Source organism: Tursiops truncatus, chromosome 15, assembly GCF_011762595.2.
Source record: "Tursiops truncatus isolate mTurTru1 chromosome 15, mTurTru1.mat.Y, whole genome shotgun sequence".
NCBI lineage: Eukaryota > Metazoa > Chordata > Mammalia > Artiodactyla > Delphinidae > Tursiops > Tursiops truncatus.
The window spans coordinates 54077886-54105430 of record NC_047048.1 but is presented as its reverse complement, the minus strand read 5'-3'; the positions used below and the strand labels follow the sequence as shown (position 1 = coordinate 54105430).

The following is a 27545-nucleotide window of genomic DNA, read 5'->3' as shown; positions in this document are numbered from 1 at the left end:
GGAATATTACTCAGCCATAGAAAGGAATGAAATTGGGTCATTTTTTGAGACGTGGATGGATCTAGAGACTGTCATACAGAGTGAAGTAAGTCAGAAAGAGAAAAACAAATATCGTATATTAACACACATATGTGGAACTTAGAAAAATGGTACAGATGAACCGGTTTGCAGGGCAGAAATTGAGACACAGACGTAGAGAACAAACGTATGGACACAAGGGGGGAAAGCGGCAGGGGTGGGGATGTGATGAATTGGGTGATTGGGATTGACATGTATACACTGATGTGTATAAAACTGATGACTAATAAGAACCTGCTGTATAAAAATATAAACAAAATAAAATTTTAAGAAAAGCAGGTGTAACAATGTTTATGTGACAATTCAACATAATTGATAAAATGTATAGCCTATAAAATGTTTCCCCATTAGCATACATCTGTGCTTGTTCACTATGTCTGATTAGACACCCCCTCCCTCCCACCCCCCAAGTGGATAACTAGGCAAATCTCTTCTTTTTTTTTTTTTCTCATGAATGAAAAAAATGTCAAATTTTGGTCACAGCTCTAAGGCAGACGTTACATTTTTCACAAGGATGGAAATGGAGACACCTAACGCTGGGTGTTAAGGAGGTGGGTTCATACGGCTCTCACAGCACTATGGCCTGGATGATGATCTCTGGGATCTTGATGTCCTTCTTGCTCTGGACAGTCCTCAGCTACAGCTGGGCTGGGCTGGGCTTCAGTCCTTCCACAGCCTTGGCTTTTGCACACTTGATGGTCTGCTGCAGAACATGGTGCATGGCCGACACAGTATTTTCACAGGCCACCTTGAGACTGTTGAGTTGCTTGTGCATCCATGCCAAGAGCACGGCAGTGAAGAGGTCCCCAGTGCCTATGGAGACTGTGTCCACCTTGCACATCTCCATGAGGATGCTCTGCATCATCACGGTGCCGTCAGGGGTCTGGGTCATCTGGCTCCCTGGCATGATCAGGTAGTTAATGCCCCTTGGGGATGGCAGGTCTAAGCTGGTGATGACCACTGTATTGAGGCCCATTAAGTGCAGCACGTCCATCACTCACTGCTAAGTCTTCTTCTTGGCTGTGAATCTTTCTGCTGCTCAGCAACTCAGTCTCAAATTGGTTGGGGGTTATGATGTCTGCAACTGGCATGTCCTTCTCTCTGTAAACCAGAAGAAGGTCCTCAGGGAGGTAGATGGAAACTTCTCTGTTCCACTTGTCTCCCATCACGGGGACGCACATGACCAAGAGCCTGGAGTTCTGCTGCTTCAGCTCCTTCCTGGTGTCCACCACCATGGCCAGGAAGAACTTATCTTTCATGTAACCTGTGAGCACATAGTTATATTTGTTCATGTTGTTCAGCTCCAGCCCATCATACAGCTCGTGGAGCTCATCTGAGTTCAGCACTTGGCCATTCCAGTGTTAGTAGCCTGTGTGGTTTAAAAACTGGACAGAGTTCACTACATCAATCTTGAACCCCAAAACATGTAGTGGGAGTGTGACCGCCTGATTGCCCATGTAGCCACAGATGACATGGCTCTGAATGGAGAGCACCTGACAATCTTCCTCCTTGCCAGGTCTGCCTCAGGGGCAGGGCCAGGCAGGGTCATTGTCTCCGCCGCATGCTGGGGCTGTGCTCCACTTGGTTCCAGCTGCACTCAGGCTCTGCTCCGCTGCAGCCCTGCTCAGTGAAGGCACTCTGCTTGAACGATGGGCCACCTCCCTCTTAGGCAAATCTCTTTACATGTATAAACAACAAAAACGGAAGCCTAACACTGAGGGACATGATGGACCCAGGGCAGGCAGAAACTACCCTGGCATTGAGAGACAAATATTTTGATCATCAGTGCTTTCTATTGAAAGATTTTCAATCAGAAGGGAGAAATAATGGAAGGAAATTTTCACATATTGAGGTATGGGAACGTCTGGTTTCTGGATTATACATGATTTGACTTAAATTTTATGTTAACCTAAACAGCCTGTTTGTGATCTATCAAACATACATTGTACATCTGCTTTAATCATTAAAGAAAAAAGTACATTGACTAGAAGTAAAGAATGTCCACATTAAAAATAAAGATTAAATGCCTCTCTTCCTGTGATGCCAATGCTGGTATTCCTTCAGTGATAAGACTGCCTTCCTAGGTGTCAAGGACATACTGACTTGCTGTGTATGTGCTGATCTGTTTATTTTTGAAACCTTGAAAGGATGGTGTCCCTGACTTGTTTGATGTTCTTTGTTCTGACAAGATGTACAAATGTGCTGAAAACCATGTTTCTCCAGAGCAGCCCCTCAGATTAATCTGAGAGGCTGTCTCCCTGACCATAGTCCTTAATTTGGGTCAAATAAAACTCTTTTATTTTCCTATTATAGATTTTTTATTGATTATTTTTGAAGACATCTGTGTGAGAGCTGAAACAAGAAGGCAGACTACTGCCTTGCTCTACCTCACCTGGGCAAAAGCATGTTAGAGATGATTCAAATTTTTTGTTTCTACCACAAAAGCACCTTGAGTATTAATTCTGGAGTTACAAATAAATTTTAGCTAGTAGACAAATTCACAAATATGGACCCATCGAGTAGTGAGGCTTCACTGTATAGAGATATGGACTTGACACCCAGGAGAAAGAGCTAAAAGAATTAGAAATAGTTGTCTCTGGGAACAGGACACTGGATGGCAAGGAGTGAGTTATGGGACAGTTGCTTTTAATCAAGTATAAATTTTAATTTGTTAACAAATTTAAAATGAATAATTTTTCAAAAATATTTTAAACCACTCCTTCTTCCATGACTTCTTCTCCCCTTCGTCCAGGCTGGTGGAAAATGTAATCCATCATTATTGGGTTTCACTTCCCTGACCTCCAGCATCTCAAGAATATCCTGAGATTATTTTAGAAAAGGCAGAGCTTGTCTTCTCTAAGTACTTACTTGAAAGAAATGTCTCTCTTTTTCTGAGCCCAGTTTGAGACTGGGTCTTGCCCTGTGGCTTCCAGGGCCACAGTGAATACCTCTCTTGCATTTTTCTGGGAAGAGGATGGTTCTTGGGAAGGGGGCAGGGGCAGATGGCAACCTCAACTTCTCAGTAGGAATTGCAAATGACAGTTGTTTCCAATCCTTGACCACTGGGAAGGGTAAGTTCAAGCTTGCTGTTTCCTGAGTCATGAAGGCAAAATTTAGCCTTTTGTTGAGCACTATCTGTGTCCCAGGCACAGTGTCTAGTTCTTTGTATGCATTACGTTACTTAATCCTCACAACCTAAGGGGACATTTTACAGATGAGGAAACTGAAGCTTAGGGAGCTTAAGCAATTTGCTCAAGGTCATCCAGCTACTAAGTGGCAAACTTGGGATTTGAACTTACACCTGGTTAACTCTCAAACCAATGCTCTCAACAGCTCACAATACTATTGACACACACATGCAGTATTCCTTTTGCAAATTTCAAATTCTACTTAGTTTTGATAGGTTGAATTTCTGGCAGCTTCTGAGAGTTTATTGCCATTTATGAGGACTTTATCTTGGCAGGATGGTTTCCTTAGAGTCCACCAAGGAAGGTGTGCTTTTTGTTGCTTCTCACTTTGTTTAGACTGTTCCTTCCATCTGTACTGCCTTCCCTGACCCTTCCTTTGTGTATAATTCCTAGCCATCCTTTAAGAACTAGCACTGTAGGTGGTGAAGCTGTGGGAAGCACAGGTGGAGGAAGGAGAAATTTTAACCTTGAATGAAGATTGACATTTAAATTTTTACTTGGAACTGGACTATCTCTTACCAAAGTGAGATTTTTTTTTTTTAAAAGGACCACTGATGTTGGGAGCACTTTTCATGATCTAAGAGGGTCCAAGTGTTTTATAAAAGTTGCCCTGATTTTCATCCAAGGAGCGAAATATAAATACCTTTTCTCATGTCAACAGGCAGAATGGGAAACAAATAAAATAGTTTTAAAAAATTATGCTGCATGAGTCTTGCTTAGTTATTGTATTAATAATACATATATTTGTACAATACTTAATGTGATTGCGAGCTTTCTACTGTTTGGATAAACATAATTTATTTTAAACCATTAAATCTACTGTTTCAAATTGTCTCCATTTTCCCCCAATTTAAGACTATGCTGGACATCTTGTTAAATTTTTTTTCATGTATGTAAAAATGTAAAGGGTTTTGGTATGATTGTAAATATTTTTTGCCAGAATATTCTCTCTAGAAATATATCAGAGCTCCTCTAAGATTATTATGCATTGTTACTATCACTGTCCTGTATGAAATATTGTGCTTTACTAGGTCCTTGGGATACCTGCCTTTGACACTCAACTGAAACAGCAAGGGACATATGGCAACACTATAATAATGACAATGTATGCGTTTATTATTTTACAGTTTCATTTACCTTAATAAATGAACAGTTTCATGTACCTTTCATATTCAAGGCTTCTCAAACTATACTGTGCAGATAAATCATTTGGGTATTTTTTTTTTAACATCTTTATTGGGGTATAATTGCTTTATAATGGTGTGTTAGTTTCTGCTTTATAACAAAGTGGATCAGTTATACATATACATATGTTCCCATATCACTTCCTTCTTGCATCTTCCTCCCTCCCACCCTCCCTATCCCACCCCTCAAGGCGGTCACAAAGCACCGAGCTGATATCTCTGTGCTACGCGTCTGCTTCCGACTAGCTATCTACCTTATGTTTTGTAGTGTATATATGTTCATGCCTCTCTCTCGCTTTGTCACAGCTCACCCTTCCCCCTCCCCATATTCTCAGGTCCATTCTTCAGTAGGTCTGTGTCTTTATTCCTGTCTTACCCCTAGGTTCTTCATGACATTTTTTTTCCTTAAATTCCATATATATGTGTTAGCATACGGTATTTGTCTTTCTCTTTCTGACTTACTTCACTCTGTATGACAGACTCTAGGTCTATCCACCTCATTAAAAATAGCTCAATTTCATTCCTTTTTATGGTGAGAAATATTCCATTGTATATATGTGCCACATCTTCTTTATCCATTCATCCAATGATGGGCACTTAGGTTGTTTCCATCTCCAGGCTATTGTAAATAGAGCTGCAACGAACATTTTGGTACATGACTCTTTTTGAATTATGGTTTTCCCAGGGTATACACCCAGTAGTGGAACTGCTGGGTCATATGGGAGTTCTATTTGTAGTTTTTAAGGAACCTCCATACTGTTCTCCATAGTGGCTGTACCAATTCACATTCCCACCAGCAGTGCAGGAGTGTTCCCTTTTCTCCACACCCTCTCCAGCATTTATTGTTTCTAGATTTTTTGATCATGGCCATTCTGACTGGTGTGAGATGATATCTCATTGTAGTTTTGATTTGCATTTCCCTAATGATTAATGATGTTGACCATTCTTTCATGTATTTGTTGGCAGTCTGTATCTGTATCTGTATCTTCTTTGGAAAAATGTCTATTTAGGTCTTCTGCCCATTTTTGGATGGGTTGTTTGTTTTTTTGTTATTGATCTGCATAAGCTGCTTGTAAATTTTGGAGATTAACCCTTTGTCAGTTGCTTCATTTGCAAATATTTTCTTCCATTCTGAGGGTTGTCTTTTGGTCTTGTTTATGGTTTCCTTTGCTGTGCAAAAGCTTTGAAATTTCATTAGGTCCCATTTGTTTATTTTTATTTCCATTTCTCTAGGAGGTGGGTAAAAAAGGGTCTTGCTGTGATTAATGTCATAGAGTGTTCTGCCTATGTTTTCCTCTAAGAGTTTGATAGTTTCATTTAGGTCTTTAATCCATTTTGAACTTATTTTTGTGTATGGTGTTAGGGAGTGATCTAATCTCACACTTTTACATGTACGTGTCCAGTTTTCCCAGCACCACTTATTAAAGAGGCTGTCCTTTCTCTACTGTACATTCCTGTGTCCTTTATCAAAGATAAGGTGACCATATGTGTATGGGTTTATCTCTGTGCTTTCTATCCTGTTCCATTGATCTATCTTTCTGTTTTTCTGCAAGTACCATACTGTCTTGATTACTGTAGCTTTGTAGTATAGTCTGAAGTCAGGTGCCTGATTCCTCCAGCTCCGTTTTTTGTTCTCAAGATTAATTTGGCTATTCAGGATCTTTTGTGTTTCCATACAAATTGTGAAAATTTTTGTTCTAGTTCTGTGAAAAATGCCAGTGGTAGTTTGATAGGGATTGCATTGAATTTGTAGATTGCTTTGCTTAGTAGAGTCATTTTCACAATGTTGATTCTTCCAATCCAAGAACATGGTATATCTCTCTATCTATTTGTATCATCTTTAATTTCTTTCATCAGTGTCTTATAATTTTCTGTATACAGGTCTTTTGTCTCCTTAGGTAGGTTTATTCCTAGATATTTTATTCTTTTTGCTGCAGTGGTAAATGGGAGTGTTTTTTCTATTTCACTTTCAGATTTTTCATCATTAGTGTATAGGAATGCCAGAGACTTCTGTGCATTAATTTTGGTTCCTGCAACTTTACCAAATTCATTGATTAGCTCTAGTAGTTTTCTGGTAACATCTTTAGTATTCTCTATGTATAGTATCATGTCATCTGCAAACAGTGACAGCTTTACTTCTTCTTTTCCGATTTGGAATCCTTTTATTTCCTTTGATTCTCTGATTTCTGTGGCTAGTACTTCTAAAACTGTATTGAATAAGAGTGGTGAGAGTGGGCAACCTTGTCTTGTTCCTGATCTTAGTGGAAATGCTTTCAGTTTTTCACCATTGAGGATGATGTTGGCTGTGGGTTTGTCATATATGGCCTTTATTATGTTGAGGAAAGTTCCCTCTATGCCTACTTTCTGCAGGGTTTTTATCATAAATTGGTGTTGAATTTTGTCAAAAGTTTTCTCTGCATCTATTGAGATGATCATATGGTTTTTCTCTTTCAATTTGTTAATATGGTTTATCACATTGATTGATTTGCGTATATTGAAGAATCCTTGCATTTCTGGTATAAACCCCACTTGATCATGGTGTATGATCCTTTTAATGTGCTGTTGGATTCTGTTTGCTAGTATTTTCTTGAGGATTTTTGCATCTATGTTCATCAGTGATATTGGCCTGTAGTTTTCTTTCTTTGTGACATCCTTGTCTAGTTTTGGTATCAAGGTGATGGTGGCCTTGTAGAATGAATTTGGGAGTGTTCCTCCCTCTGCTATATTTTGCAAGAGTTTGAGAAGGATAGGTGTTAGCTCTTCTCTAAATGTTTGATAGAATTCGCCTGTGAAGCCATTTGGTCCTGGGCTTTTGTTTGTTGGAAGATTTTTAATCACAGTTTCAATTTTAGTGCTTGTGATTGGTCTGTTCATATTTTCTATTTCTTCTGGTTTCAGTGTTGGCACGTTGTGCATTTCTAAGAATTTATTCATTTCGTCTGGGTTGTCCATTTTATTGGCATAGACTTGCTTGTAGTAATCTCTCATGATCTTTTGTATTTCTGCAGTGTCTCTTGTTACTTCTCCTTTTTCATTTCTAAATCTATTGATTTGAGTCTTCTCCCTTTTTTTCTTGATGAGTCTGGCTAATGGTTTGTCTATTTTGTTTATCCTCTCAAAGAACCAGCTTTTAGTTTTATTGATCTTTGCTATTGTTTCCTTCATTTCTTTTTCATTTATTTCTGATCTGATTTTTACGATTTCTTTCCTTTTGCTAACTTTGGGGTTTTTTTCTTCTTCTTTCTCTAATTGTTTTAGGTGCAAGGTGAGTTTGTTTATTTGAGATGTTTCCTGTTCTTAAGGTGGGCTTGTATTGCTATAAACTTCCCTCTTAGAACTGCTTTTGCTGCATCCCATAGGTTATGGGTCATCGTGTCTCCATTGTCATTTGTTTCTAGGTATTTTTTTATTTCCTCTTTGATTTCTTCAGTGATCACTTCGTTATTAAGTAGTGTATTGTTTAGCCTCCATGTGTTTGTATTTTTTACAGTTCTTTTCCTGTAATTGATATCTAGTCTTATGGCGTTGTTTTCAGAAAAGATAATTGATACAATTTCAATTTTTTAAAATTTTCCAAGGCTTGATTTGTGACCCAAGATATGATGTATCCTGAAGACTGTTCCATGAGCACTTGAGAAAACCATGTATTCTGTTGTTTTTGATGGAATGTCCTATAGATATCGATTAAGTCCATCTTGTTTAATGTACCATTTAAAGCTGGTGTTTTCTTATTTATTTTCATTTTGGATCATCTGTCCATTGGTGAAAGTGGGGTGTTAAAGTCCCCTACTGTGAATGTGTTACTGCTGATTTCCCCTTTTATGGCTGTTAGTATTTGCCTTATGTATTGAGGTGCTCCTATGTTGGGTGCATAAATATTTACAATTGTTATATCTTCTTCTTGGATCGATCCCTTGATCATTATGTACTGTCGTTCTTTGTCTCTTGTAATAGTCTTTATTTTAAAGTCTACTTTGTCTGATATGAGAATTGCTACTCCAGCTTTCTTTTGGTTTCCATTTGCATGGAATATCTTTTTCCATCCCCTTACTTTCAGTCTGTATGTGTCTCTAGGTCTGAAGTGGGTCTCTTGTAGACAGCATATATATGGGTCTTGTTTTTGTATCCATTCAGCCAATCTGGGTCTTTTGGTGGGAGCATTTAGTCTATTTACATTTAAGGTAATTATCGATATGTATGTTCCTATTCCCATCTTCTACATTGTTTTGAGTTCGTTATTGTAGATCTTTTCCTTCTCTTGTGTTTCTTGCCTGGAGAAGTTCCTTTAGCATTTGTTGTAAAGGTGGTTTGATGGTGCTGAACTCTCTCAGCTTTTGCTTGTCTGTAAAGGTTTTAATTTCTCCATCAAATCTGAATGAGATCCTTGCTGGGTAGAGTATTCTTGGTTGCAGGTTTTTCTCCTTCCTCACTTTCAGTATGTCCTGCCAGTTCCTTCTGGCTTGCAGAGTTTCTGCTGAGAGATCAGTTATTAACCTTATGGGGATTCCCTTGTGTGTTATTTGTTGTTTTTCCCTTGCTGCTTTTAAGATGCTTTCTTTGTATTTAATTTTTGACAGAGTGATTACTATGTGTCTTGGCATATTTCTCCTTGGATTTATCCTGTATGGGACTCTCTGTGCTTCCTGAACTTGATTAACTATTTCTTTTCCCATATTAGGGAAGTTTTCAACTATAATCTCTTCAAATATTTTCTCCGTCCCTTTCTTTTTCTCTTCTTCTTCTGGAACCCTTATAATTCGAATGTTGGTGCATTTAATGTTGTCCCAGAGGTCTCTGAGACTGTCCTCAGTTCTTTTCATTCTTTTTTCTTTATTCTGCTCTGCAGTAGTTATTTCCACTATTTTATCTTCCAGGTCACTTACCCGTTCTTCTGCTGCAGTTATTCTGCTATTGATCCCATCTAGAGTATTTTTCATTTCATTTATTGTGTTGTTCATCATTGTTTGTTTCATCTTTAGTTCTTCTATGTCCTTGTTAAATGTTTCTTGCAATCTGTCTATTCTATTTCCAAGATTTTGGATCCTCTTTACTTTGATTATTCTGAATTCTTTTTCAGGTAGACTGCCTATTTCCTCTTCATTTGTTAGGTCTGGTGTGTTTTTGTCTTGCTCCTTCATCTGCTGTGTGTTTTTCTGTCTTCTCATTTTGCTTATCTTACTGTGTTTGGGGTTTCCTTTTTGCAGGCTGCACGTTCGTAGTTTCCATTGTTCTTGATATCTGTCCCTAGTGGCTAAGGTTGGTTCAGTGGGTTGTGTAGGCTTCCTGGTGGAGGGGACTAGTGTCTGTGTTCTGGTGGATGAGGCTTGATCTTGTCTTTCTGGTGGGCAGGTCCACGTCTGGGGGTGTGTTTTGAGGTGTCTGTGGACTTATTATGATTTTATGCAGCCTCTCTGCTAATGGGTGGGGTTGTGTTCCTGTTTTGCTAGTTGTTTGGCATAGGGTGTCCAGCACTGTAGCTTGCTGGTCGTTGAGTGAAGCTGGGTGCTGGTGTTGAGATGGAGATATCTGGGAGATTTTCACCTTTTGATATTATGTGGAGCTGGGAGGTCTCTTGTTGACCAGTGTCCTGAAGTTGACTCTCCCACCTCAGAGGCACAACACTGACTCTTGGCTGCAGCACCAAGAGCCTTTCATCCACATGGCTCAGAATAAAAGGGAGAAAAAGTAGAGAGAAAGAATTAGTAGAAGTAGGAAGAAAGAACGAACGAAAGAAAGAAAGGAGGGAAGGAAGGAAGGAAGGAAGAAAGAAACAAAGAAGAAAAGAAGGAAAGAAGGAAAGAAGGAAAGAAAGAAAGAAAGAAAGGAGGGAGGGAGGGAGGGAGGGAGGGATGGTGGGAGGAAGGAAGGAAGGAAGGAAGGATAGAAAGGGAGGAAGGAAAAAAGAAAGAATGTAAAATAAAATAAATTAAAATATAATAAGATTATTAAATTAAAAAATAATTATTAAGAAAAAAAATTAAAAAAAAAAACTGGACAGATAGAACCTTAGGACAAATGGTGGAAGCAAAACTATACAGACAAAATCTCACACAGAAGCATACACATACACACTCAGAAAAAGAGGAAAAGGGGAAAAAATCATAAATCTTGCTCTCAAAGTCCATCTCCTCAATTTGGGATGATTCGTTGTCTAAAGGAGGGAAGGAAGGAAAGAAAGAAAGAAGATAAAGTAAAATAAAATAAAGTTATTAAAATTAACTGTTAAGAAAAAAATTAAAAAAAAAAAAACGGACGGATAGAACCCTAGGACAAATGGTGGAAGCAAAGCTATAAAATCTCACACAGAAGCATACACATACACACTCACAAAAGGAGGAAAAGGGGAAAAAATCATAAATCTTGCTTCCAAAGTCCACCTTCTCAATTTGGGATGATTCATTGTCTATTCATGTCTATTCATGTATCCACAGATGCAGGGTACATCAAGTTGATTGTGGAGCTTTAATCCGCTGCTTCTGAGGCTGCTGGGAGAGATTTCCCTTTCTCTTCTTTGTTCTCACAGCTCCTGGGGCTCAGCTTTGGATTTGGCCCCGCCTCTGCGTGTAGGTCGCTGGAGGGCGTCTGTTTTTTGCTCAGACATGAAGGGGTTACAGGAGCCGCTGATTCGGGGGCTCTGGCTCACTCAGGCCGGGGGGAGTGAGGGGCGCGGATTGCGGGTCAAGCCTGCGGCGGCAGAGGCCGGCATGACATTGCACCAGCCCGAGGCCCGCCGTGTGTTCTCCCAGGTAAGTTGTCCCTGGATCCCAGGAACCTGGCAGTGGCTGGCTGCACAGGCTCCCCGGAAGAGGGGTGTGGATAGTGACCTGTGCTCGCACACAGGCCCCTTGGTGGCAGCAGCAGTAGCCTTGGCATCTCCCGCCCGTCTCTGAGGTCCGCGCTTTTTGCCGCGGCTCACGCCCATCTCTGGGGTTCGTGCTTTTAGCCGCGGCTTGCGCCCGTTTCTGGCGTTCCTTTAAGCAGTGCCCTTAATCCCCTCTCCTCGCGCACCAGGAAACAAAGAGGGACGAAAAAGTCTCTTGCCTCTTCGGCAGCTCCAGACCTTTTCCCGGACTCCCTCCCGGCTAGCCGTGGTGCAGTAACCCTTTCAGGCTGTGTTCACGCAGCCAACCCCAGTCCTCTCCCTGCGCTCCGACCAAAGCCCGAGCCTCAGCTCGCAGATCCGCCTGCCCTGGCGGGAGAGCAGACAAGCCTCTCGGGCTGGTGAGTGCCGGTCGGCACCGATCCTCTGTGAGGGAATCTCCCCGCTTTGCCCTCCGCACCCCTGTTGCTGTGCTCTCCTCCGCGGCTCCGAAGTTTCTCCCTCTGCCACCCTCAGTCTCCGCCTGTGAAGGGGCTTCCTAGTGTGTGGAAACTTTTCCTCCTTCACAGCTCCCTCCCACTGGTGCAGGTCCCATCCCTATTCTTTTGTCTCTGTTTTTTCTTTTTTTCTTTTGCCCTACCCGGGTATGTGGGGAGTTTCTTGCCTTTTGGGAGGCCTGAGGTCTTCTGCCAGCATTCAGTAGGTGTTCTGTAGGAGTTGTTCCACGTGTAGATGTATTTCTGGTGTATCTGTGGGGAGGAAGGTGATCTCCGCGTCTTACTCTTCCGCCATCTTCAGAACACCCCTCCCCCATTTGGGTAACTTGTTAAGATGCAAATTCTGACTCAGTGGGTCTGAGTTGGGGCCTGAGGACCTGCATTCCAGCAAACTCCCAGATGTTGCTGATGCCACTGGTCTCAAAACTACATTGTGAATAACTAGTCTTTGTTTATCTTAATTCCTGTGATAATCTAACAAATAACAAAAACCTCAAGTTAAGTGATTTGTCTTCAGTCCTGACAATGCAGCTTCTTTCAGTCATTCATTTGTTCACTCACTCACTCCTTCAGGCACTGTGGAGACTGAAGCCAGTGAAACCAAACCCCACCTTTGTGGGACTTGTCTTCTAGTGGAGAAGACCGACTATAGGTGAGTAAATAAATAAATACAAATAAAACAATTTCAGGTAATAAAAGTGTTTACAAAGGAAAATAAAGCAGGGCAAGAGATTGACTATTAACAGGGGTCTTCTGGATCTAAAGTTTACTCTCTATACTCGTCGATTAAAGATATGGCCTTCACTATTGCATAACACTTCGTAGGTCATGTTTTGCTATCAAATCTCTTCCCCCTACTTAGTTTTCACAATATCCCTGTGATAAGTTTAGGCAAGGATTCCACATAATCCAGCTGGTGAACCATTCAAACTTCTTGAACTAAAATACAGAGGGAGAGAGGCACCCTCCTTAAATAAAAGGTCTTTTGTTTTCATTTGAGTTGACAAAGGAACCTTTGGCCTCTTCTTGCCAATCTCACTCATGGAGGTCGAAGGGGAAGGGAGATGGGAGAGATGACTGATTGTGTGTGTGTGTGTAGGTGTGTGTGTGTGGGTGTGTGCACCACACTCAATCCATTTGTCTTGGAAGACTACATCTAGCTGTTAGGATACTTTGGCTGTAGGCAACATAAACCAATTCTGTCTTAAAAGGGTAAACAAATAAAATTGAAAGATATGATTAGGTACGTATAGTTCACAGAATCAGGAAAAAGCTCCCATTAGACTTCGGAAAGCACAGAAACCATGGCAGATCATGGATCTAGGGAGTCCCTTTAGGCTTCTCTCTTCAGACGAATGGGCTCCATATAGTTTCAGGCTTTGTGTCTGTTAGGGGTTGAATTGTATCCCGCCAAAATATATGTTGAAGTCCTAGCACCCAGTACCTGCAAATGTGATCTTATTGGGAAGTAGGGTCTTTGCAGATGTACTCAAGTTAAGACGAAGTCATACTGGAGTAGTGTGGCCAATCCAATATGTCTGGTCCCCTTATTAGAGGAGAAGTGACAGAGACATGTGGGGAGAAGATGGCCATTGACAATGGAGGTAGAGATTGGAGTGACACATCTAAAACCCAAGGAATGCCAAGGATTGCCAGCAAACACCAGAAGATAGAAGAGGCAAGGATGGATTCTCCCCTACAGATTTCAGAGAGAGCATGGCCCTGTCAACAACTTGATTTCAAAATTCTACCCTCCAGAATTGTGAGACAAAAAATTTCTGTTGTTTTAAGCCGTTCAGTTTGTGGTACTTTGTTATGGCAGCCCTAGGAAACAAATACAATGTTTTTCTGCTCCAGGTTCAAACTCCAAGGAGCAAACATCTGAGTAGCCCAGCTTATGTAATGTGCACACTCATGAGATCATATTTGGGGGGGTGGGCGGTTCTTCAATGAGTAGATAGATGCTGTTGCCAGCAGTAGGGAGAATGGATGAGGGCAGCAAAATAAGGATATGTACCTGGTATGAACCCATGTGTGCTGCTGGAGCCTCATGACCTGGGGTGGGGGTGGAGGAGTGATTTAGGAATGTTCAGGCCACTTCCTTGGTTTGCTCCAAACCCTGGTGGTGTTTCTGTGAGTTCTTCCTGACTGGAGCAAATTCAAACCTCTTTACAAATTGAACATTATCACAAGGATCTTGATAACTATACTGAAATTTTCCATTTTTAAAATCACTCACCCACATATGCACCAACCAATAAACAATTTATCTGTTTACCCACCCATCCATCCACTCCTTGACCTACGCACCCTTCTCATCACTGTTAACTGATCTATATGTTTATCCACTCATCTACTCTACCACCTGTTCACCTAACTATCCATAAATGAGCACCTACGTTTGTCAGGCAATATTCTTTTTTTTTCTTTTTTTCATTTTTTGGTCACACTGCACACCTTGTGGGAGCTTAGTTCCCTGGCCAGGGAGTGAACCCAGGTCCATGGCAGTGAAGGCACCGAGTCTTAACCACTGGACTGCCAGGGAATTCCCCGTTAGGCAATGTTCTTCAGTTTGTTCATTTATTCAGTCATTCATTCAATAAATCAATCAGTATTTGTTGAGTGCCTCCTCCATTTCAGACAATGTTCTAGGTGGTGGAGATAAAGCAATGAATAAGAAGATATGGTCTCTGCCCTCATGGAGTTTGCAATATTGTTGTAAAGGTAGATGTTAAACCAATAACTAGGAAGACAATATGTGAGGCAACTTCTCCTTTTGTCGTAATTCCTTTTCCTCTTGTACCTCCCTCTGTTTAGTGTGTATGGAAAACTTTGATTTTGGAAAATTTACAGAGCATATAGCGTAGGCAGATGACTGGATTGGAGAAAAGGAACATCACTTCCTGAGGTGAGTGAGATTGAAGTCCACTAGACTCTAAGCTCCTGGAGGGCAAGAAGAGTGTATATTTTAATTCATCACTTTTTCCCAGGACTTGTCACAGAGAAGACACCAAACAAATAGGTGCTAAATGATAAAAAGGGCAAATATTTACTCTGTAATTTCCTGAGTTTTGACCCTTTGAAATATTTTTTTTTTCTGATTCTGGCACTTTCAAGATCATAGTTTATTTATTACTTCAGATAAAAAGATAGTATACATATTAGGGAATCCCTTAAAATTCAACTCTAGCATTATACAGCATCTATAACTTTTGCACTGAATGTTAACCAAAAAAAGCTCTAAACACCTGAAAGCCACACTAGTAACATGAACTATGGTAATAAAAAATTTGACATTTAATTTGCTCAATATATAGTATTTACATTATGAAACCAATGGTGATATGATAAACAGTGATAAAGAAATAGTAAAACTAAACTTTACAAAGCAAAGTTTTATATTCTTACAATATGCTAATTATCATAATTGTATATAAAAATTAAAACATAGCAGAGCTTTCTGTTACAGAATTCTTAATTATCTGAGTTGTAGTCATTACTTGCTAACGATTTACATGCAACATTTGCTAGTACTGACATTTGATTTTTTTCCCCCAAGAAAGTGTAAGTAGATATTTATTTAAGAGCAGACATTAATTTACTTGTGGACAGAAAAAGATAAAACTGTACTCAAGATTCGTACTGGTCACAAGCCTCTTCTCTATAGAAATGATAAAAATAGTAAGACCGAAAAAAATTCCTGAAAGGAGATGCATAGGCAAAGAGTACCATGAATGGCACAGCTCAAAAAATCTTGGGACCAATTAGACACACATCTTTTCTCTCTCCTTCAATGATGAGAGGTCTATTTTGCCATCAAATTATAATAACTGCAGCAAGTAAAGGGTACCATCAAATTATAATAACTGTAGCAAGTAAAGGGTACCAGGTATACAACTAATTAAACCTTGCAAAATACTAAGATGGGCAGGGGTGGCTGGAAGAAGGAACAATTTCCATATAATTCAAACTATATACAGCATAACTAGAATGGGAGCTCATCCCAAACTGACTATATGAAACAACTGGACTTTTATGATTTAATAGTTAAAATTATAACAAGTGTAATAATACAATAGAGTTACATGGGAAGCAAGAGCCAAGGGGCACTTTATATTATTTACTGTGTATTTCAGTTTAAAAATAATTTTGCTAAGTATACATCTCAACTGAGGTCTATGTATAAAATGTACTAACAGATACAGATATTTACCTTTGGTGACTTAAAGGCCTTTTTGTGACTTCTGTCTGAATTGCAGGCAGAATGCTAGATGTACATGCACATGTGGAAAAACTCAACCTGAAGTAATCCAAAAGATGTGCATGTGAGGAGCCTGGAGGTACTCTGACATTCAAAGCACACCAGAACCCAAACAGGCAACAGTGAGGATGGCCACAAGGAATGGAATGCCAGTATGGCAGAAAGAGGAAGGCCAGCAGAATCCTGCATACATACACAAAAGAAAAAGCCACCCACCATTTCATAAAACAAAAGCCAATTATAGTGTGGGAAGTGCAAACTGCAGAAAATCAGAAGTCCACAGAAGAAAAACGACTGGCTCCTGTGAGAGAAAGGAGGACGCTTCGTTCTGAGCAGGGTCACTTGGTGAAGGCTGTCATGGTCACCCAGAGCACCTTGTTGGTGCTGGCCTTCAGACACTCCACCTCAGAGACCCTTTGAAATATTTAAGGACAATACTTAAAAAAAATAAAGACAATACTTAAACAAAAAGAAATTAGGGACGACCTTAAGTAATATTTTTACAGATTTCTGTAGCTGTTCTATCTCCATTGTAGAGATAAAAAACCATCCCAGGAAACTGAGAGGAAATATAGACAAAAGAATTCAGAATAGACAATTCAAAGATGATTGCACTTTAAGGACTCCCAAAGAGCAAAAATAAATACTAGGAAAATCATTCTCAGCATTGTGAAGCTTGGCAGGACTCAGACAAAAAACTTATTTCAGTATATTTTCAACATACGTTATAATGCTTTTTAAAATGCATTTTTCTCGATTCTAAGATGCACATCAGTGGTAGAAGATGTAAAATGGAGAGCCCCATGGGGAACCTCACTCTCTCCTCCTCAAAGGATCACCTGAGTTCTTCCATACTCTTTTTGGGAGAGGTCCTGAATGAAAGCCAAGCTGTTCCTATGTTCCTCTGACAGTCCTTTACTGAGGAGACACCAAAGGGCAATAAGAGGGAATTTTATGGCACCGCTGGTAAGTGGTGCCTTCAGTCCAGCTGCTTGGGACCCAGCTGGGAGAACTTGAGACAGATGGCCACACCAGGGACATTAACAAGTGGAGATTCTGGGTTTGAGAAGGTTCCCTCCATCTATTTGCCATTGAGGTGATCAGGTAGCAGTGGGGAGGATGGAAGTGAGAGAACATAGCACATCACACCTGCCAGCTGCTGAGTCTTTGGAAGTCTCTTTATAATTTCATTTATTTATTTTTACTAAAGTATAGTTGATTTACAATATTATGTTAGTTTCAGGTGTACAGCACAGTGATTCAGTTTTTAGAGGTTACACTCCATTTATAGTTATTATAAAATAATGGCTATATTCTTTGTGATGTATAAACATCCTGGTAGCTTATTTATTTTATACATAGTAGTTTGTACTTAATCCCCTACTCCAATCTTGCCCCTCTCCCCACTGGTAAACACTAGTTTGTTCTCTATATCTGTCAGTCTGTTATATTGATCCATTAAAACTTTTTTAGATTCCACATATTAGTGAAAACATACAGTATATTTGTCTTTCTCTGTCTGACATTTTTCACTTAGCATAATACTGTCCAGGTCCATCCATGTTGCTGCAAATGAATTTTTTTATGGTTGAGTAGTATTCCACTGTGTATATATACCACATCTTCTTTATGCATCATCTGTTGATGGGCACTTCGGTTGCTTCCATACGTTGGTTATTATAAATAATGCTGCTATGAACATTGGGGTGCATATAACTCTGGAAGTCTATTAGTTAAAATCCCAGAAACACACAAAATGTTATCCATAAGCCACTATCCAGAAATGATAAACTTGTTAATATTTGGATGTAAGTTTCTTTAGTCATTTTTTTCTGTCTCTATATAGAAAAATATACAGAAAAATATTTTTGATAATAATAAGGTTCATATATATAGTTTTATAAACTGCCTCTACCATCTAAAGGATTAATGTATAATACATTACATATTAATGTATTTTTTCCCATTAAATATTATTAGTCAATGGATATTTGTTTACTACCTGGCCCTACTATGCTACTTGCCGAGGGACTTTTAAAAACAATAAATTTATTTATTTATTTTTGGCTGCATTGTGTCTTTGTTGCTGTTCATGGGCTTTCTCTAGTTGCGGTGAGTGGGGGCTTCTCTTCAGTGCGGTCCACAGACTTCTCATGGCGGTGGCTTCTCTTGTTGCGGAGCAGAGGCTCTAGGCGCATGGGCTTCAGTAGATCTGGCATGGAGGCTCAGTATTCGTGGAGCAGGGGCTGAGTTGCTCCACGGCATGTGGGATCTTCTGGGACCAGGGCTCGAACCCATGTCCCCTGCATTGGCAGTAGGATTCTTTTACACACACACACACACACACATATATATATATGCATATATATATATATATATATATATATATTTAGGTCCATATTTTTTTAATTTATTTTTTTATACAGCAGGTTCTTATTAGTCATCAGTTTTATGCACATCAGTGTAAACATGTCAATACCAATGTCCCAATTCATCACACCCCCTCCCCCCTCCCCCATGCCGCTTCCCCCTCTTGGTGTCCATATGTTTGTTCTCTACATCTGTGTCTCCATTTCTGCCCTGAAAACCTGTTCATCTGTACCATTTTTTAGGTTCCACACATATGCGTTAATATATGATATTTGTTTTTCTCTTTCTGACTTACTTCATTCTGTATGACAGCCTCTAAATCCATCCACTTTTCTACAAATGACCCAATTTCATCCCTTTTTTATGGCTGAGTAATACTCCATTGTATGTATGTACCACATCTTCTTTATCCATTTGTCTGTCGATGGGCATTTAGGTTGCTTCCATGACCTGGCTGTTATAAACAGTGCTGCAATGAACATTGGGGTGCATGTGTCTTTTTGAATTATGGTTTTCTCTGGGTATATGCCCAGTAGTGGGATTGCTGGGTCATATGGTAATTCTATTTTTAGTTTTTTAAGGAACCTTCATACTGTTCTCCAGAGTGGCTGTATCAATTTACATTCCCACCAACAGTGCAAGAGGCTTCCCTTATCTCTACACCCTCTCCAGCATTTGCTGTTTGTAGATTTTCCGATGATGCCCATTCTAACTGGTGTGAGGTGATACCTCAATTGTAGTTTTGATTTGCATTTCTCTAATAATTAGTGATGTTGATCAGCTTTTCATGTGCCTCTTGGCCATCTGTATGTCTTCCTTGGTGAAATGTCTATTTAGGTCTTCAGCCCATTTTTGGATTGGGTTGTTTGTTTGTTTAATATTGAGCTACATGAACTGTTTATATATTTTGGAGATTAATCCTTTGTCCATTGATTCATTTGCAAATATTTTCTCCCATTCTGAGGGTTGCCTTTTCATCTTTTTTATGGTTTCCTTTGTTTTGTAAAAGCTTTTAAGTTTCATTAGGTGCCATTTGTTTATTTTTGTGTTTTTATTTCCATTACTCTGGCAGGTGGGTCAAAAAAGGTCTTGCTGTGATTTATGTCAAAGAGTGTTCTTCCTATGTTTTCCTCTAAGAGTTTTGCAGTGTCTGGTTTTACATTTAGGTCTCTAATCCATTTTGAGTTTATTTTTGTGTATGATGTTAGGGAGTGTTCTAATTTTATCCTTTTACATGTAGCTGTCCAGTTTTCCCAGCACCACTTATTGAAGAGATTGTTTTTTCTCCATTGTATATCCTTGCCTCCTTTGTCATAGATTAGTTAACCATAGGTGTGTGGGTTTATCTCTGGGCTTTCTATATGTTCCATCTATCTATGTCTCTGTTTTTGTGCCAGTACCATATTATCTTGGTTACTGTAGCTCTGTAGTATAGTCTGAAGTCAGGGAGTCTAATTCCTCCAGCTCCGTTCTTTTCCCCCAAGACTGCTTTGGCTATTCAGGGTCTTTTGTGTCTCCATACAAGTTTTAAGATTTTTTGTTCTAGTTCTGTAAAAAATGCCATTGGTAATTTGATAGGGATTGCATTGAATCTGTAGATTGCTTTGGGGAGTAGAGTCATTTTCACAATATTGATTCTTCCAATCCAAGAACATGGTATATCTCTCCATCTGTTGGTATAATCTTTAATTTCTTTCATCAGTGTCTTATAGTTTTCTGCATACAGTTGTTTTGTCTCCCTAGGTAGGTTCATTCTTAGGTATTTTATTCTTTTTGTTGCAGTGTAAATGGGAGTGTGTCCTTAATTTCTCTTTCTGATTTTTCATCATTAGTGTATAGGAATGCAAGAGATTTCTGTCCATTAATTTTGTATCCTACTACTTTACCAAATTCATTGATTAGCTCTAGTAGTTTCCTGGTGGCATCTTTAGGATTCTCAATGTATGGTATCATGTCATCTGCAAACAGTGACAGTTTTACTTCTTCTTTTCCAATTTGTATTCCTTTTATTTGTTTTTCTTCTCTGATTTCCATGGCTAGGACTTCCAAAACTATGTTGAATAATAGTGGTGAGAGTGGACATCCTTGTCTTGTTCCTGATCTTGGAGGAAATGGCTTCAGTTTTTCACTATTGAGAATGATCTTTGCTCTGGGTTTGTAATATATGGCCTTTATTATGTTGAGGTAGGTTCCCTCTATGCCTACTTTCTGGAGAGTTTAGGTAGGTTCCCTCTATGACCACTTTCTGGAGAGTCTTTATCATAAATGGGTGTTGAATTTTGTCAAAAGCTCTTTCTGCTTCTATTGAGATGATCATATGGTTTTTCTTCTTCAATATGTTAATATGGTGTGCCACATTGATTGATTTGAATATATTGAAGAATCCTTGCATCCCTGGGATAAATCCCACTTGATCATGATTCTTTTAATGTTTTGATTCTTTTAATATGTTGTTGGATTCAGTTTGCTAGTATTTTGTTGAGGATTTTTGTATCTATATTCATCAGTGATATTGGTCTGTAATTTTCTTTTTTTGTGGTATCTTTGTCTGGTTTTGGTATCAGGGTGATTGTGGCCTCATTGAATGAGTTTGGGAGTGTTCCTTCCTCTGCAATTTTTTGGAAGAGTTTGAGAAGGATGGGTGTTAGCTCTTCTCTAAATGTTTGATAGAATTCACCTGTGCATCCATCTGGTCCTGGACTTTTGTTTGTTGGAAGACTTTTAATCACAGTTTCAATTTCAGGGCTTGTGATTGGTCTGTTCATATTTTCTGTTTCTTCCTTGTTCAGTCTTTGAAGGTTATACCTTTCTAAGAATTTGTCCATTTCTTCCAGGTTGTCCAATTTATTGGCATAGAGTTGCTTGTAGTAGTCTTTATGATGCTTTGTATTTCTGCGGTGTCTGTTGTAACCTCTCCTTTTTCATTTCTAATTTTATTGATTTGAGTCCTTTCTCTCTTTTTCTTGATGAGTCTGGCTAATGGTTTATCAATTTTGTTTATCTTCTCAAAGAACCAGCTTTTACTTTTATTGATGTTTGCTATTGTTTTCTTTCTTTCTATTTAATTTATTTCTGCTCTGATATTTATGATTCCTTCCTTCTGGTAACTTTGGGTTTTGTTTGTTCTTCTTTCTCTAGTTGTTTTAGGTGTAAGGTTAGATTGTTTACTTGAGGTTTTTTTGTTTCTTGGTAGAGGTAGGCTTGTATACCTATAAACTTCCCTCTTAGAACTGATTTTGCTGCATCCCATATGTTTTGGATTGTCATGTTTTCATTGTCATTTGTTTCTAGGTATTATTTGATTTCCTCTTTGATTTCTTCAATGATCTCTTGGTTATTTAGTAATGTATTGTTTAGCTTCCATGTGTTTGTGTTTTTTACGACTTATCCCCTGTAATTGATTTCTGATATCATAGCCTTGTGGTCAGAAGAGATGCTTGATATGATTTCAATTTTCTTAAATTTACTGAGGCTTGATTTGTGACCCAAGATGTGATCTAGCCTGGAGAATGTTCCATGCGCACTTGAAAAGAAGATGCAATCTGCTGTTTTCAGATGGAATGTTCTATATATATATCAATTAAATATCTCTGGTCTATTGTGTTTAAAGCTTGTGTTTCCTTATTAATTTTCTGCTTGGATCATCTGTCCATTGGTATAAGTTGGGTGTTAAAGTCCCCCAGTATTATTGTGTTACTGTCAATTTCCTCTTTTATAGCTGTTAGCAGTTGCCTTATGTATTGAGGTGTTCCTATGTTGGGTGCTTATATATTTATAATTGTTATATCTTCTTCTTGGATTGATCTCTTCATCATTATGTAGTGTTCTTCCTTGTCTCTTGTAACATTCTTTATTTTAAAGTCTATTTTATCTGATATGAGTATTGCTACTCCAGCTTTCTTTTGGTTTCCATTTGCATGGAATATCTTTTCCCATCCCCTCACTTTCAGTCTGTATGTGTCCCTAGATCTGAAGTGGGTCTCTTGTAGACAGCATATATATGGGTCTTGTTTTTGCATCCATTCAGCATGTCTGCGTCTTTTGGTGGGAGCATTTAATCCATTTAAGTTTAAGGTAATTATCAATATGCATGTTCCTATGACCATTTTCTTAATTGTTATGTTTTTTTTTTTTTTCCCAGTACACGGGCCTCTCACTGTTGTGGCCTCTCCCATTGTGGAGCAGAGGCTCCAGATGCGCAGGCTCAGTGGCCATGGCTCACAGGCCTAGCCGCTCCATGGCATGTGAGATCTTCCCGGACCGGGGCACGAACCTGTGTCCCCTGCATCGGCAGGCAGACTCTCAACCACTGCACCACCAGGGAAGCCCTATGGGTTTGTTTATGTAGGTCCTTTTCTTCTCTTGTTTTTCCCACTTAGAGAAGTTCCTTTAGCATTTGTTGTAGAGCTGGTTTTGTGGTGCTGAATTCTCTTAGCTTTTGCTTGTCTGTAAAGCTTTTGATTTCCCCATAGAATCTGAATGAGATCCTTGCCAGGTAGAGTGATCTTGGTTGTAGGTTCTTCCCTTTCATCACTTTAAGTATATCATGCCACTCCCTTCTGGCTTGTAGAGTTTCTGCTGAGAAATCAGCTGTTAACCTTACGGGAGTTCCCTTGTATGTTATTTGTCGTTTTTCCCTTGCTGCTTTCAATAATTGTTCTTTGTCTTTAATTTTTGCCAATTTGATTACTATGTGTCTTGGCATGTTTCTCCTTGGGTTTATCCTGTATGGGACTCGCTGTGCTTCCTGGACTTGGGTGGCTATTTCCTTTCCCATGTTAGGGAAGTTTTCAAGTATACTCTGTTCAAATATTTTCTCTGGTCCTTTCTCTCTCTCTTCTCCTTCTGGGACCCATATAATGTGAACGTTGTTGCATTTAATGTTGTCCCAGAGGTCTCTTAGGCTGTCTTCATTTCTTTTCATTCTTTTTTCTTTAGTCTGTTCCACAGTAGTAAATTCCACCATTCTGTCTTCCAGGTCACTCATCCTTCCTTCTGCCTCAGTTATTCTGCTATTGATTCTTTCTAGTGTAGTTTTCATTTCAGTTATTGTATTGTTCATCTCTGTTTGTTTGTTCTTTAATTCTTCTAGGTCTTTGTTAAACATTTCTTGCATCTTCTCGATCTTTGCCTCCATCCTTTTTCTGAGGCCCTGGATCATCTTCACTATCATTATTCTGAATTCTCTTTTGGAAGGTTGCCTATCTCCACTTCATTTAGTTGTTTTTCTGGGGTTTTATCTTGTTCCTTCATCCAATATATAGCCCTCTGCCTTTTCATCTTGTCTGTCTTTCTGTGAATGTGGTTTCTGTTCCACAGGCTGCAGGATTGTAGTTCTTGCTTCTGCTGTCTGCCCTCTGGTGGATGAGGCTATCTAAGAGGCTTGATGGGAGGGACTGGTGGTGGGTAGAACTGACTGTTGCTCTGGTGGGCAGAGCTCAGTAAAACTTTAATCCACTTGACTGTTGATGGGTGGGACTGGGTTCCTGCTCTGTTGGTTGTTTGGCCTGAGGCAACCCAACACTGGAGCCTACCTGGGCTCTTTGGTGGGGCTAATGACAGACTCTGGGAGGGCTCACGCCAAGGAGTACTTCCCAGAACTTCTGCTTCCAGTGTCCTTGTCCCCACGGTGAACACCTCTGCAGGAGAACCTCCAACACTAGCAGGTAGGTCTGTTTCAGTCTCCCCTGGGGTTACTGCTCCTTCCCTTGGGTCCTGATACGCACACTACTTTGTGTGTGCCCTCCAAGAGTGGAGTCTCTGTTTCCCCCAGTCTTGTCAAAGTCCTTCAATCAAATCCTGCTAGGATTCAAAGTCTGATTCTCTAGGAATTCCTCCTCCCGTTGCCAGACCCCCAGGTTGGGAAGCCTGACGTGGGGCTCAGAACCTTCACTCCAGTAGGTGGACTTCTGTGGTATAAGTGTTCGCCAGTCTGTGAGTCACCCACCCAGCAGTTATGGGAGTTGATTTTACTGTGATTGAGCCCCTCCTACCATCTCATTGTGGCTTCTCCTTCGTCTTTGGATGTGGGGTATCTTTTCTGGTGAGTTCCAGTGTCTTCCTATCGATGATCGTTCAGAAGTTAGTTGTGATTCTGGTGTTCTTACAAGAGGGAGTGAGAGCACGTCCTTCTACTCTGCCATCTTGAACCAATCAGCAGGAGTATTCTTAACCACTGCACCACCAGGGACATCCCTTGCTGAGGGATTTTAAAGATGTATTAATTAGAGTTTCTAGCACCAAGGAGATTACAATTTAGCTAATAAGAAGACATAAAATACGTATAGTAATAAAATAGCTAAATAATATGACAGCATTAGAAGAGTCCACACATTACAGTTTGGGGAAGATTGTTTGTTGATGGTGATATAGAATCAGAAGATTTGAAATTATCTCAACAATATTGTTCACTAAATGAATTTGCCACACAATCATTTTGAGTCTCCTCATCTATAAAATGGGAATAAGGATAAAAACAGTACTAACTACTCTGAGAGGTTGTTTTGGGATAAAATAACAACAATAACTTTAGTAATAGTAATAGAAGGCACTTATACAGATATTACCATGTGCTGAGTACTGTTCTAAGAATTTAACATACATTAGCCAACCAAACATCATGGCAGCCTTAAGTAAAGAACTGTAATTATCCCTATTTTATAGATGAGGAAATGGAAGCACAAAGAAGCTCAATAACTGGCCCAACATCATACAGTTTAGAAGGGGCAAAGTGGGCTTTGAACCCAGGCAGTTTAGCTTTGTGTTGACTACGTATCTGAAAGAGGCTTCGCAACTGGAAAATGCTTTATAAATGGGATTATAAATTTTCCTGTAAATAAAAAGTTCTAAATGAGAGGCCCTTGGCTGTTAGAACTGTGGGTTTCTTTTTATTTTTTGACCACACTGCATGGCTTGTGGGATCTCAGTTCCCCGAACTCAGGCTGTGGCAGCGAAAGCCTGGAATCCTAATGACTAGGCTACCAGGGAACTCTCAGAACTGTGGGTTTCAATGCAGGAGGTTTCCCTGGTGGCACAGTGGTTAAGAATCTGCCTGTCAATGCGGGGGACATGGATTTGAGCCCTGGTCCGGGAAGATCCCACATGCCGCAGAGCAACGAATCCCATGCACCACAATTACTGAGCCTGCGCTCTAGAGTCCGTGAGCCACAACTACTGAAGCCCGTGTGCCACAACTACTGAAACCCATGCACCTAGAGCCTGTGCTCCACAACAAGAGAAGCCACTGCAATGAGAAGCCTGAGCACTGCAACAGAGTAGCCCCTGCTCTCAACAACTAGAGAAAACCCACATGCAGCAATAAAGACCAACACAGCCAAAAATTTAAAAAATGAATAAATAACTAAATTTTTTTAAAAAAAGAGGGGTTGGGGAAGGCTTCTGGAAGGCATGGCCCTTTGAAATGGGAGCAATGTCTCTGTTTTGAAATCAGCTGCTGTCTGTACCTTTCACTAGTCTCAAGAGTGAAATCAGGAAGTGAAGAGACCATCTGAAACTAGCTCAAGGACAAAAGGAGTATGTTGGTCATAACTGAGATGTCGAGAGGCATGGCTGGACCTGGGATTTCATCAGAGCCCTGTCTCTTTCTCACCTTGTCTTGGCTCTGTTTTCTTCTGCAATGGTGTTATTCTCAGGCTGACTCAACTTGGTGAAAAGGATGACCTTCACTATGCCCATTATGACTGCACAGTTGGAAATGCTGAAAAGTTCTGACAATGTCCTGGGAAGGCCTCCCATCAGTCTGGTGGGAGCAGGTGCCCACTCTTGGGAGGGTGGAACCAGCCTCAAGTGAATCACATGGACTGAGGAGGATTCTTATGGAATGGGAGTGGGATGGGTTCTCCAAAATAATGAGATGCTGGGCAGAAAAAAATTATGTCTGCTCTCGACTTGCTACTCTGTGTGGTCCACAGATAAGCAGCATCAGCATCACCTGGGAGTTGCTAGAAATGCAGTTTCTTGCTTCCCACCGCAGAGCCATGGAATCAGAATCTGCATTTTAACAAGATCCCAGGTGATTCCTGTGTCCAGTGAAGTATAAGTGCTGTACCATAGAGTGCTGTTAGAGAGATGTGGTTGATCTCTCTCACTTCTCTTCCATGTGGACTCTGTGAATGTCTAGAGTTGCTACAGTCATGAAAACATCACAATCAGAAAATGCAGGAGAAGGGAGGACAGGTAAGGGCAGTGATACCCTTAACTCTTGGCAAGAACTCTCTCCTGTCCCTCAGCTCTCCTCTGGCCTTGTCCATCCCACTGGCTGAGAAGTCCACGGGGCTTAGAGGAGTGCCCCCTGCAGACCACTTCTAGACCCTTTTAGGGCTTCCACTGGGTACCTGAGACTCAGGAATTCTGTGCACAACTGGTCCCAAGCATGTTTCTGCCTGGGCTTATTCTCAGCCATTGCACTCTGATCACCCAGGTCCCAATGCCTCTCCAACCTGCCCTGAGCAGTGCCTCGGGCTGCCCTTCTTTGCAGGGTGGATCCACAAGTGCGTGCTCCTCTAGGTCTGAGCAGTGGCCCCGGGACCTCACTTTCTTTCAAATGCTGTCCATCTTTCTTCTTCTTCTTACCTTCTTCTCCTACCTCTGAGGCACTTTGGGTTTGTTGGAGGAAGGCAAGGGGAATGATCCAAGGGGGAGAGAACATGGAAGTAGTTTGTGGGGAATTGAATGACTCCACCCCAGGTCTCCAATATTATAACCTACTTCAGTGCACACGTTTTTCTTTGTTTTCATGGACAAATATCCCTTGCCTGGGTTTGGTCATCTCATATCTGCCTGACTTTTTACTTTGGCACTAAATCTTCAATCAGCCAGTCTGTGAAAGGGAAGAGTAGTTCCTGTGTCTGGGACTTGGCTTAAGTGTGTACCCATGAGGCCATTATTGTGTGGGACGGAGCCAGGGGAGGGGAAAGTGCATGAGTGGGCTGTTGGCCTGGGCCTAAGGAGATATTAGTCTATAATAGGTGCTCAATAAATGTTTAATGATTGTGTCTTTCTGTGCTTGTTTCTATCTGCAGCGTTCCTTGGTAGGTAGTCGAAGTGCTTTACCACATAGCTCCCACTAGATGTCACTGTTGTCCTGTTTGCAAATCATATCTACTACTTTTCCTCCCGCCCCGCCCC

The 27545-nt window shown here is 40.3% G+C and overlaps 1 pseudogene; it reads right to left on the bottom strand.

Annotated features, from left to right (window-relative positions):
* Nucleotides 1-646: 646 nt before the first annotated feature.
* LOC101333759 (pyridoxal kinase pseudogene) lies at nucleotides 647-26093 on the bottom strand (annotated as a pseudogene).
* Nucleotides 26094-27545: the final 1452 nt, after the last annotated feature.